Source organism: Patella vulgata, chromosome 6 (genome assembly GCF_932274485.2).
Source record: "Patella vulgata chromosome 6, xgPatVulg1.2, whole genome shotgun sequence".
NCBI lineage: Eukaryota > Metazoa > Mollusca > Gastropoda > Patellidae > Patella > Patella vulgata.
In genome coordinates, this window is record NC_065884.2 from 1,797,793 (window position 1) to 1,812,306 (window position 14,514).

The 14,514-nt window shown below is 37.1% G+C and overlaps 1 long non-coding RNA gene across 1 annotated transcript; it reads right to left on the bottom strand.

Moving 5' to 3' along the window:
- Positions 1-6,316: 6,316 nt before the first annotated feature.
- Positions 6,317-8,814, bottom strand: LOC126824838 (uncharacterized). Its single transcript, XR_007681647.2, has 3 exons — positions 8,408-8,814; positions 7,574-7,852; positions 6,317-6,642 (listed from the first exon to the last, which is right to left on the bottom strand). It is a non-coding gene; the product is annotated as an uncharacterized LOC126824838 (long non-coding RNA).
- Positions 8,815-14,514: the final 5,700 nt, after the last annotated feature.

A 14,514-nucleotide genomic window follows, 5' to 3' on the forward strand; every position in this document is an offset into this window, starting at 1 on the left:
TTCGTCTTATCGTGTTGGAGGCAAAGTTACACTTGTTTCGAATCCCCATCTGCATCAGCGATAGAAAAAGTAACACGTTTCACCCCATTTTATTGTTGTTACAGAAACCTGAACTAATCATAAGCTGACCCATTCACCTCCACGGGTAGCCGTGTGTATAGTTAAGATGTCATCTTATGCAACCTAGACTGATCGAACAAGACATACTGGCTCATCCATTTCTGTATCTGGGTGTTTAATTAAGCACTATAATAAACTCATTGTATTTGCAGATATTTTAATTAATATCATTCGCCCAGTTGGCGTAGGACGTTAAACCCCGTTTCATTTCATTTGTATTAACCCGTTAATATGACATGAATTGTTTGATTATTGAGCGAATCTTAACAATACTTGATTTTGGGAACAGGCATGTACAGCTCCAATGATACCCGAACAAATTATTATTATTATTACAGCATATTTTCATCACGTTTCAAATATAAGATCAAGATTATGGACATGTTAAACGTTGTATATATACAGTTTCCGTTTAAATAAATGTGTTTAAGTTGTTTTTTATTGTGCTATAGTAAATGTAATCATCGTCGGTATCCCCAGTGGTGGGGGTTGGATGGCCGAATGGTTAGCGCGTGTGCCGTGTATCATAAGGTCTGTCATTGAGTCAACTGGCGTGCTTTCCATTCCCTTGCTCTACGTGACAATGAGTGGAGTCGCCTTCCACTGCTAAAAACCCCTACACGCAAGCGAATTATTGAAATCAAATTGAACCATATGGTTGTCCCGAAATGCCCTAGTTTGTGGACGTTAAGCCCCATTTCTCTCCCTATCTCTCTCGCTCTCTCTATCCCTAGTGGTCCCATTCCGTTCTACGTGGCATTAAAATGATAAATTATACAATACTAGAGTAGACAATTTGAATGTAGAATGTATTTTATATATGTTCTTATTATAAACGTATGAATGAATATAAATTATAGTAGAAATTGTTACTTATCATATGTATAATATATCAATGCTTATTGTTTTGAACAAAAATTATTAAAAGCCACATCTTTGTTGGTTTCTTGTAAAATTAGCTTTAAAAAATCGACTCACACAGGAAAATAGCTAAAATCTCTTCTTCAAAAGCTAATCATGTATAAGAGCCGTCCACTTTGGGAAAATGTTGCATGTACGCGTATCTGTCAATTGCCCATCTTTAATATTTTTCGTCATTTTTTGCCGATTTAAACAGACTAATTAGAATACATCTGGTTACCTGATCATCATGAAACCAAACCTTCTAAAGATAGTTTGTGCGTAGTTATCAATTATGCATCAATATCAGATCGTGGCGGTACCGTTAATTTATGATTCAATATCAAAAACATAGAAAATTCATGATTTTTAACATGTACGTACTGTAGCATATATTACAAGAATGACCCATCTATCAACCTTGGGTAAACATAATTCTATTGTCTACTTTCGATTTGCTTGAAATGATTGACTCTGAAAACATGGCACAAGTGATTATGACAGAGGTGTAGCGAAGGCTTCTTTCTTAGTAAGAAAAACACAACACAATTTATATGTAAAACCAATCACTGGTTTATAGACATATAGCACGACGTTTCGACAATTATTATCTTATCGTTTTCAAGTACAAATGATAATTAGCAAACTAAAAGGTAACATTTATAGTTATACAAAACAAACCCATTGGACTGAAAAATAAATGGTTCAATTGACATTGTTAACACTTAAATAAATAATTAACAAATAATCAAAGCGTACGTAAGGAAAGACATGAATAAACACAACTGGTGAAACCCTGTTGATTAAGATAACTATAATACTAGAATATATAACCTTAATTGTTGTTAGTTTAACATGATGACAATTTATGAGAGGATTATGATTGGGGCTAACACAATATTAATTTTAGTGTAAGGATTAGGGTTTCACCAAGATATATAGACTTATAATAATATTGAATGTACATCTTTGGACTGATTGAGAGAGGGGTAAAATGAAAGAAATGTAATTAAAAATTAAGCTATCAAAATAGTTAATTATGTGCGTAACTATATTGTGATTTCTCCATCTTTGGAATGTATAAATGAAATGAAATGAAATGGAGTTTAACGTCCTACTTTTCTGCTCCTAACCTAGGCTAATGAAGACAGGCATACGCCATACAGTGTGCTATGAGGGAAATTTTGCCCGGACAGCGGCACTACGGCCTACTCTTATATCGAATTCCAACTGCCAAGGGATCTTTTACGTGCACGCCAATGTGTACACGGTACCTCGGTTTTTCGTCCCATCCGAACGACTAGACAGCTTTCCTTGTCAGCCCCTCCGTCCTGCATCACTGACAAGGGAGAACCACGCCGGAAAATCTGGATGAACTTTCTCGGCCAATGCAGGGATCTGGTGTTTGCGGACGGCTATGATTTGGACATTGTTCCAATCAGGTTTTTGGCCCTGGTTCTTGCTGATGTGTTCTGTTATTGCGGATACATTGGTTTTGGCACTAGACATGTGTTCAACAATCTGTTCGTCTAGTGGTACTTTCGTTTCTCCTATGTATAATTGGGGTGTGTGGAGTTCAAGTTGATATATTGATTTGCGCTACATGTTGGTTTTGATGGTGTTATTTACTCTGTGGACATGCACATCTAGGAAGGGGCGTGGTTGTTCAACTTTTATCTCCATAGTGAATTTTATCTTCGGGTGCTGGTTGTTGAGGTGGTCAAAGAAAGCTGCTGCGTCATCTTCTTCCTCCAGGATGACGAAAGTGTCGTCCACCGTGCATAAATAAAATACAGGGGTTATAGGACATGATTTTAAGGGACGTTCTTCAGTTCTTGTTACGTAGATTTCTGAGATGAGTGGTGATAGAGTACTTGCTATTGGTAGCCCATTGATATGTTGATAAGTTTCGTCTCCCCAGGTGAAGTAGGTAGAGTTAATGCACATACTGACTAGACTAACTATATTCTCTGCTGACAAATTGGTTTCCAACGGTTCTTCTAATCTTACATAATCAGATTATCTGATGTTAAAGACGCTTCTTGCCAACTTGACACCTGTTCGTTATCGACATGCCTGGAGTTCTTGGTCTATGTGATTATGTAATGATTATGTAAACGTTAACTTGCTGGCATGTTTTATTTAAACTTTCTTTGTCTGATTAGCATGTATGGAATGTTAAACTTGATATGATACATTAGCCAGATGCCTAATAAGATCCTTTGTTTGGAAGGGTTTATAAACCCAGATTAAGAAACAAATAGACAAGAGAGGTCCGGCCAGGACAGGCCACGCAGGTTTGGAGTTAAGGCCATGTAATGTAAGAGTTTGGAGTTGGCACACTCGTGCCTAGCCGAGCTAGGACATGGCTCCCTCAATACAAGTTAGTTATGGAGTCTTTAAGTTTTGTATATAATATGTTAGAAGAAGCAGAGAATAAAAGTATTTTAAGATGTTAAACTAGTCTTGTCATCCGAACCTGATTAAAGAACCAATACTGTCACAGGTTTCATTCCTGGGAATATTGGTGAATAAGTCATGCGATACCAATTTTCCTGGGTCGCTTATATTTCTAATCTTTTCGCAAACCATGGTGTAATCTGTAATGAATGAAGACGCGACCTTGCCTAGCGGGGAGAGAAGCATGCTAAGTTGCTTGGCAACATTGTACAAACAGAGTCTGAAGAGGTAAGATTGATAGACACACATCGCAGCCGTTTGTAGCTCTTTTGTGTGTCGACGGTAGTGACGAGGTTTTGTGTATCAAAGCCGACTTTCCCTGTGAGATCATGGCAGCTGATCGATTGTGCAAATGAAAACGGGCATACGCTATAAGGTGTGGTATAAGGAAAATCTTTTCCCGGACAGCGACGCTACTGCCAAAATATTAGATGACTATGCATACCCTCCGTCCTTGCCATCCCCTCCGTTCTTGCCATGCCCCCCGTGCCTGTCCTTCCCTCCGTCATTAACAAGTAACAACTAGAACCCACCCTGGTAAAATTCTTCTAACTTGTTGCTAGACAGTAGCGTTGATTCGTACACTTTTTCGGAATTCAAACTGCCAAGGGTTTCTTTTACGGGCGTGCTAACATGTTCCTGGGACCTCGGTTTTTATCCCACCCGATCCGACAATGCCCTCCATCCTGCAGCAACGAGAGAGAAAGGTTAGAAACCACACGGCAAATCTCTGAGAAATTTCTCGATCGAAACCGGGATTCCTTGTTATCGATCATTTAGACATTTGTATTATGCTTAAATTTCACAAGATTCTAGTTTCCAAATATTTTGTTTGAAAAGGAATAAGGAACAACAATTCATTGGGATTGATCAATCATGTCCTACAAATCTTGATACCTAAAGCTTGTTGTTATCTGGGTAATGACCATTTATTATCAAAGAATATAAATAAGAAAATAAGTTTTTATCAACGGTGTCATACATTAAAATTAAATATATAAATATATATCAACATTATGATTCATAAAAACTATATATATTTACAATAAAATATTGAAGACATTTTGAATAAATTAAACACCATAAACAATAAATATATACACAGTATATGTCCTGTAGATAAAGTACAAATACGTCATCAGTAGTTTTACCTGTTGACTACAGACAGTATAATACGTCATCAGTAGTTTTAACTGTTGACTAGAGACAGTATAATACGTCATCAGTAGTTTTAACTGTTGACTACAGACAGTATAATACGTCATCAGTAGTTTTAACTGTTGAATAGAGACAGTGTAATACGCCATCAGTAGTTTTAACTGTTGACTAGAGGCAGTGTAATACGTCATCAGTAGTTTTAACTGTTGACTAGAGACAGTATGATACGTCATCAGTAGTTTTAACTGTTGACTAGAGACAGTGTAATACGTCATCAGTAGTTTTAACTGTTGACAAGAGACAATAAAACTGTAAATTGTATGACTAAGAGACAATAACATTATTTTGACTAGTTTACATGAATTATTTATTTTAATTTCATTTGATCTGTTAAATATTTTATCATTTCTTCTGATTCTGATCCCACACAATAATCTAGAGGTGTTTTATCATCTTTATCCTTAACATGTACATCTAGATGTAAACAATCAACTAGATATTGTACTGTAGATAAAGTACCATACCTACATGCCAGGTGTAAGATGGTATCATTATCACTGTCTCTAGTGTTAATATCAGCCTGATGACTGACTAGATATTGTATTTTATCTACAGTACTTACACTCGATTCACAACAGTCAAATAACGGTGTACGGTTGTTATAACCTGTTGTATGAACATTCATGTGTAAATCATCAACTAGGTATTGTACTGTAGATAAATTACTCCGCTTACATGCCCAGTGTAAGATGGTATTATTAAACCTGTCTCTAGCGTTAATATCAGCCTGATGACTGACTAGATATTTCATTTTATCTAAAGGACTTTCGTATGATTCACAACAGTCAAATAACGGTGTACGGTTGTTAGAACCTACTGTATTAACATTCATGTGTAAATCATCAACGATATATTGTACTGCAAATAAAGTACCATAATGACATGCCCAGTGTAAGATGGTATCATTCCTGTTATTTTTGGCGTTAATATCGGCCTGATGACTGACTAGATATTTTATTTTATCTACAGGACTTACATCTGATGTAGAACAGTCAAATAACGGCGACAGGTCTATACCGCCTCTGGTGTTAACATCCATGTGTAAATCATCAACAAGATATTGTACTGTAGATAAAGTACCTTCGCCACATGCCGCGTGTAATATGGTATTATTACTACTGTTTCTAGCGTTAATATCAGCCTGATAACTGAATAGATATTTTACTTTATCTACAGGACTTACACTTGATCTACAACAGTCAAATGACGGTGTCCGATTGAACACACCTGTTGCATTAACATCCATGTGTAAATCATCCACAAGATATTGTACTGTAGATAAAGTACCATGTAAACATGCAATGTGTAGGATTGTATCATCAGCATTGTCTCTAGCGTTAATATCGGCCTGATGACTGACTAGATATTTTATTTTATCTACAGGACTTACACTTGATCTACAACATGCAAATAATGGTGTAGGGTTATAACCACCTGTTGTATTAACATTAATGTGTAAATCATCAACGAGATATTTTACTGTAGATAAAGTACTATAGCAACATGCCCAGTGTAGTATAGTATCATTATTCCAGTCTCTGGCGTTAATATCAGCCTGATGACTGACTAGATATTTTATTTTATCTACAGGACTTACACTTGATTCACAACATTTAAATAACGGCGTATGATATAGCCAAGCTTCTATATTAACATTCATGTTTAAATCATCAACAAGATGTTCTACTGTAGATAAAGTACCAAACCAACATGCCCAGTGTAAGATGGTATGCTTATTACGGTCTCTAGCGTTAATATCGGCCTGATGACTGGCTAGAAATTGTATTTTATCTACAGGACTTACACTTGATTCACAACATTTAAATAACGGTGTCAGGTCGTCACTGTTTCTGACGTTAACATCTATGTTTGCTATCTTTTTTATATCATTCAAAGTACCATGTAGACAGGCATCAAATAATTGTTGTTGTTGTTGACGTGTATCTGTAATATATAACACGTTAAACTATACTAAGCAGCAAAATAAACGTTTTTATTGTATATTTGTGACAAAATCTCCAACTTTACCTGAGCAATAACGTTCCTTCCCAAGCACAGAATTGAACCCAGGAAATGTTCTCAAAAACGCAATCTGACTTCTGAGATGGTAATGTGTTCTACATGATTTTCATGTAGCTCATGCTGCATATGCTGTTCACCGGGTCCAGCCCTATAAAATGCACTCCCATACCTGGTTGAATCATTTGCACTACAACGTCAGCAGCAGGCCGCGACTGACGATAGTTCAGAGGATCCAGTCGCTCGGAAGACTCGACGCTGGTCACACTGCCAAAGCAGTTGCCAATCATTTCCAGGTAAAGTTGTGCGACAGCACTAGCAGAACCCCCCCACATAGGCATCTGAGACAGCACGTCACAGACAGTGGGAACACACGGAAGGCCCATCAGTACCGATAGAGTGCGCCGACGTCTCACCAGCGAGAACATCCATTGTCGTAGACCTTACCCTGGACCGATCCTCCTCTCTCGCCATCGTCGTGAACGTCTACAGTTTGCCCAACAACACCAGAACTGGCGACACAGGCAATGTAGAGCTGTTTTGTTCACAAATAAGAGTCGGTATTGCGTATCATCCACAGGTGGATGGCAGGACCAGAAGATGGCGTCGACGTTGCCAGCGTTATTCTAACCAATGTGTCATGGAACGAGACTCGTGGGGAGGTCCAAGAATAATGGTTTGGGGTGAAATCGGCCTGAAGCAGAGAGTGGGTCCTGTGGTGTTCCAAAATCTGTGTCCAGGGAGAGGAGTTAGTTGGGTCCCAAAATGGCGCCTGTAAATGAGCTGTCGTAACTTTATAAGGCTTTCTTGAGAATGAGTGTATAACGTAATATATTTGAAATAAATATCAACCTACCTTCCTCATTTAGGGTTAGAATTTTAAAACATGTCTCCAACTCATCAATTCTCTTCTTTGTCAGAGCTTCTTTCTCTTCAGTTTGCTTTTTGTATGTTTCAAGTTTTTCGACTTTCTTCAACATCTGTTTGGAATCTCCATCTTGCCTTGTTTTTAATGTTTCCATCTGTTTCTTCAGGTTCTCTAATTCCTGTTTAATAAGGTCATGATCTTTATGTAAGTCTTCTAGCTGATGTCTTGTCTTGTTTTGTTCTGTCATCAGATTGGTTTTATTTTTACCTGTATGATAAAATTATTTACAACAGATTGGTTTTATTTTTACCTGTATGATAAAATTATTTACAATTCAATACTATTACCTGTATGATATAATATAATACACAATTACACAAGACAAACCCACGGACATAACACAATATACATGGACAAATGAAATGGGGTGTAACGTCCTACTGTTCTGCTCCGACTGGGCTAATGAAGACGGTCAGACGCCATTCAGTTTGCTGTGAGTGCAATTTTGCCCGGACAGCGGCACTACGGCCTACTCTTATATCGAATTCCAATTGTCAGGGGGATCTTTTACGTTCAATCCAATGTGTACACAGGGCCTCGGTTTTTTCGTCCCATGCGAACGAATATAGGTTTTTCCTTGTCAGGGTCCATATTTATACCCAACAATTAGTGATTCCGAAGACTCACTTGAAATAAGGACAGTTAAAAAACAAAAATCATGACAAAAGCCATTTGGCCGTCTGAAAGCAATATATTAAATTGCATCACTGTGAATTTGAGAATAAAGTAGGTAGAATATTAATATCATGTGATTCAACTTACCTTGATTGCTCGACATCTTGATTATAGATTTATATTTTCTATACTGGACTTAGATAGGTATCACCTGATCTCAAATTCTAGAAAACAAGAAACAAGTCACGTTGACTAATATGTAATTGAAATTAGATTTCATTTAGTTGTGATTTTTTTCTATAAACTGATCTATGTGTTCTGGGAGTAAGGTGGTAGAGACCTGGCCTCTGTGGTATAGACCTGACATGGGTGATACCGACCGGACCTCTGTGGTGGACACCTTGATGTGTGGTGAAGACCTAACCTTTGCGATAGAGACCTGACCTGTGTGATAGAGACCTGGCCTGTGTGGTAAAGACCTGGTCGGTGTGATAGAGAAATGACCTGTGTGGTAGAGACCTGGCCTGTGGTGTAGACCTGATCTGTGTGGTAGAGACATGATCTGTGTGGTCTTGTATTAAGGTTAAAAATTCTATTGGCCGCATCTAAGTTTAGGGATTTCAGAGTTGCTGGTTGGCGAATTGAGGACTTTGTTATTTACATATTAAAGTCAAATTAATTATGAAAATCAGTTTAAAGCAGCTAGGTGGTTTTAGACGGACATTTGCTCCCTTATAAAAATGCCACTGATCGGAAGTGACATATAATTGAAGTAAATTGATACCATATGTTAGTCTCAAAATATTTTGACAGGGTCAAGGTTAACAGGTCTACATTCTATTTCAGGAAGTGTATTGCGAAGCGTAGTGAACTATTAATAGTACACTGTAATGGGAGAAGGGTCAAGGTTAACAGGTCTACATTCTATTTCAAGAAGTGTATTGCGAAGCGTAGTGAACTATTAATAGTACACTGTAATGGGAGAAGGGTCAAGGTTAACAGGTCTACAGTCTATTTCAAGAAGTGTATTGCGAAACGAAGTGAACTATTAATAGTACACTGTAATGGGAGAAGGGTCTCAGAACATACCCTGGTAATGAAGTCAGTTAACAGGAATAATTAAAAAAAACAGTGCGATTTTATAGGTGGTTATTGTGAATATTCAATTACAAATATAAACGAGTTTGAATGGCATCTATCAAATATCAAACTTTCTACGGCTTAATCCAAAATAGTTTACAAAACATTTAATTAAAGATACACTATGGGAGATTAGATAACGAGTTGGCAGTTATCACTATAATAGTTAAAAACTAGATAATGTAAAGGCAATTTGCTGAAAGTTTCAGTCAAATTGAACCACCATGAACCGAGAAATAAGCGATCAAAAGTTCCGCATAGCCTCGTTCATCATTACTAAAGTTCATACGACAAAAATCATAGTCTCGATTATCCACCTAATCGTTAAATCGAGAAGGAAAGTTATGCAGCAAATCGGATCATAATCCAACAAATATCGCAGGCTAGTGTTGACATTGAGAGTTGATTATGGTCTGGATACGTTAATCAATATCTAATTCATAGATTAATTTATATGACATTTCAGGGATAAAGAAAGACCTACAATAGGCAGATTTAGCTCTTGCATATTGTATTTGAAAGTAAACGATATCCCAATATCAAGGGTAGATAAATTCTAGGCTAGGATTCAAACGGTTCACTTCAATCTTAACTAAATGTACAGACAAACTTTAACTTGCCACCCAGACACGATGTTCAAATTGCTGGACACGTCCCTCAGGTGCTCATTATTATGACGGATGTCCTACTATTTAAACATATACCAGAAGGATTTCCTACTATATAAAGATATGAAATATTAATGGAGTTATTATAAAGATATGAAATAAATATATGAAACCTTGTCTGCTATATAAAGATATGAAATATTAATGGAGTTATTATAAAGATATGAAATACATATATGAAAGCTTGTCTGCTATATAAAGATATACAATAAGTTATATGAAATAATATCATTTCTACCTGTTTCTTTATTTGTCTTATTTCTGCTTTTTACTGTCTCTTGGTCCAGTCCTAGGTATATACTGATCACCGCTAGTAACATTTTAAACATCTATATATATTCGTAATATAAATAGGGCGTGTTTTAAAAACTGTCCTATATAATGATTGGTGGATACTTACACTGTTACTATAAATATCTCTAGGTATATACTGGTCACCGCTGGTAATAGTTCAAACAATAATTACACTGCTACTATAAATATCCCCCAACTTTTCTTTATCGCAAACTTGCAATAACTATTGAAACATATTATTTAACCCCCGTCTTGTCCGTCTCATATCTTATTATCAAACATGTTACACAATCTGATAAACTGATTATTTCAGAGTGTATTAATACTGGCGAGAAGGGTATATAAAACCTGTCGGAATTTGCACCTTAGTACGTGAGTACGACATAGGCCCAAGCCTTCATCAAACAGTCTACTTGAAGACTGGTCAGGTGATAGCTAAATATTAAAATAGTTTAATGCATTCGTTAGCATATGGCAATTCTGTATATTTCTATTATATCTTCTGTAATGTGTGGGCTATACGAACGAAATATGTTTGTTTCTTTCACTATATTCCTCATTGATAATTACAGAAGCTTTCAGTTTGTACGTAAAATCATATTTACTTGATCCGACTTACTTACAGCCTCGGATGTTTGTTTTATTTTAATACTTACAAGCTTCGCCGGTAACCAATAACCCTTCATACGTTCCTGTAGCCAATAACCCCATTTTACGTCCCTGTAGTCAATAATTTCATTATACGTTCCTGTAGTCAATAACCCCAATATACCTTCCTGTAGTCAATAACCCCCATATATGTTCCTATAACCAATAACCCCATTATACGTGTCTGTAGCCAATAACCCCTTCATACGTTCCTGTAGTCAATAACGCCACTCTCAAGTGTGGGCTACCCGGGACTACCATTGTGTGACTTTTTACTAGCATGGAGATTTTCGGGTGTAATTCCCCTTAGCATGCAATCTGGTACTCGTGACGTTTCCTTTAAGGGAGCATGCAAAATGATACTCGTGACTTCCCCTTTAAACTATCATGCAATCTGATACTCGTGACTTCCCCTTTAAACTATCATGCAATCTGATAATCGTGACTTCCCCTTTAAACTAACATGCAATCTGATACTCGTGACTTCCCCTTTAAACTATCATACAATATGTTACTTGTGAAGTCCCCTTTGAACTATCATACAATCTTATACTAGTGAAGCTCTCTTTAAACTGAGATATAATCTGATACTTGTGAAGCTCTCTTTAAACTAACATACAATCTGTTACTCGTGACGATAATAATTAATAAAGACATAATCTGCTACTCTAGCGTAAATAAGTGGACTTGTGATAAATTGTTACCTTTATCCACTTTATGATGTTTACAGTGCAATTGTTATTATATTTCAATAAAACTACTTTGAACATATTGTAAATTTTAACAAATGATTACACTATACATAAGATCCAGTTAAGGAGTGGTCGATAGTGTATGTACCAGCACAGCACGCCGCTCATTATATTTCAAGAGAGCAACTTTTGACATATTTTAACAAAGAGAGAGAAATGGGGTTTAACGTCCACGCGACACAAACTAGATCATTTAGGGACTAACACATGGTTCAATTTTATTTCAATAAATCGTATGCGCGTAGAGGTACTTAGCAGTGGGAGGAAACCGGGAGTCCCGGAGAAAACCCACGAGGTTGGACAGGCGACCCCACTCCTTGTCACGTACAACCAGGGAATCGAAACCCCGCCAGTTGACTCAATGACAGACCGTATGATACAGCGCGCACGTGCTAACCAACCAGTCAGCCATCCAACCCCCCCCCCCTTTTAACAAAGAATTGAGGCCATCACTGGATGGGCCCTATTGATATTCAGCTTTCCAATGTTAGGCTCTTTTTTCCAAAAACTTTATGAACATGATAAAGGTGCCTTGAATAGGTTAGGTTAAAATATGGTGTAACAATTATGGTCTTGAGATGACGATCACTCCAAATATTGAGTGGTCTGCGACTTTCTGTTTCATGAACCCTGTAAAGTTTTAGACGCTACGGTTTCTAAAGGATTTGCAAGCTTGTGAAGACGATAGAGATCAGATAACTTGAAGGACCCCCTTATCAAATTTGATCAACATCCATAGTGCCTGTCGGATAAGCTCAATTTTGTGCCCCTTTTTACATTGCCGTCTTTTTATTTGTTTTTCATTTTGAGTGAAGCCTATGTAGCTTGGTTGGTGTGACTTGTGGGGTTTGTTTGCGTTTACGTAGGGTAGTCCTACAGCACTTACTATAGTAATCTTAGGAAACAAAAAACAGTTTATTAAATCGTCAATCGTCAATCATGTGCTAAAAGATGATATTAACAAACGGTTGCCTTAAAAGATAGGCCCAGATTTTGCAAGAAATGGATAGAGAACAAACTAATAAAAATGCGATTTTTCGTATAATCAGAGACCATAATCCAGGACGTTATGGTCTGAAATGCGCGAATATTGACAGGGGGTGAGATCTTTCGGATATAAAGAAATATTTTACGTCTCATCAAATTCGAACAAAAATTGTGACCTCTAGAGGATCCACAACCTTCGTATTACATACTTTTAAACAAATGCTTACAAGGAGCGGCCAATCTTACGGGCAGTTTTGTTTCGATTTTCACGAAATTCGAACTCAACCTTCAATAAGGGCAATATTGGTGTCAGTCATTATCATATATGTCATAGAACTAGTTAAACACGTTCCAGATGTAATTTTAACACAGAGACCATTGCTACGATAGATGCGTAATGAAAGTTTCTATAAAAGGAAGTGGCGAACGTAAAAGGAAAACTGGAGTTATCCTTCTATATAACTGACTGAAGTGACGAGTGATAACGGATACACGGGCAAATTTCTGCTCACTAACAATTTCCTCGAAGACCAAAAGTTGTTATGTGAGCCCATGAGAGGTTATCTGATAATTCAAAAAAGTAATTAAATGTCACTAGATAAGGAAACACGAGAAAAATAGAAACAGTCCGTACATTCACGTGTGTTTAATCATTCTATACTTAATAAAAACATGGTAATGCACGGACTTTTTTCTATATTGTAGATTATATACCTAGAACTAATATATACGACACTAAAGAGCACGTTGTATTGAAGTCAAATTGGGGACAGGGCATAGTGTTCAGACCAGGAGTTTTAAAACCAAAGTTTGAGTCAATATCCCTCGAATAGTGGTCCCTCGCCAACATCGCAATACTTAAATGTCTTTTTGAAAAAAGGGGTGATGACCATTAGTGAGATCAGAGATTTTTTTCGCCTATACAACTCGAACACTCTAAGTTTTCACGCGATACGAACACGTACCTGTACTCCGTTATGACAAGGAATACTGCATTCTGCAGAGCCAGTTCGGCTTTTGTTGGGACATGTCTGTGACGCACTTGCGAACGATTCATTTTATGCCAAAATACTATCCACAAGGAAGATACACTCAAACAACGTATAGGAACTCAACTCAACCATCGACGCTGTACCCAGCAACCATCACCGGGCAGGGTTTTCTTTTTATCTTAAATGGCGTTTCAAATGGATTTGATATAAATGATTCAAAATCGAGTCCTAAATTTTGTGAAAGTCATTATCATAAAGCTGCCTGATTGAGTAGTGAGTACTACGAAAATGTCACCAAAGAAATCACAAAAGAAATTATTAATGGGAATTATTTAGCAGTTTCTTGTAAACCTCTAATTACAAGTCCCATGGGTATAATACCAGAATCCAACGATGGCATTAGGCTAATTCACGACTGTAGTTATTCTTCTAGTAAAGCTATAAACGACTATGTAAGTGATATAAATAAGCATCGTTATCAGACAGTGGATGATGCTGCTAGATTTGCAAAGAAGGGGTTACTTCAAGGCCAAAGTAGATCTGAAGTCGGCGCATCGGTCTGTACCAATTAGTAAACATAGTCAAACTGTAACGGGTTTAAAGTGGAATTTTTACGGTGTATGGAGGCACCTTATTGACACAAAACTCCCATTCGGTTTTAAACTCGCACCCGAAATATTCCATCGACTAATACAGGCCGTTCGCCGATTGATGATGCGCCAAGACTATGAAAATACTGTTGTATATCTTGGTGATTTCTTCCTTTGTTATCC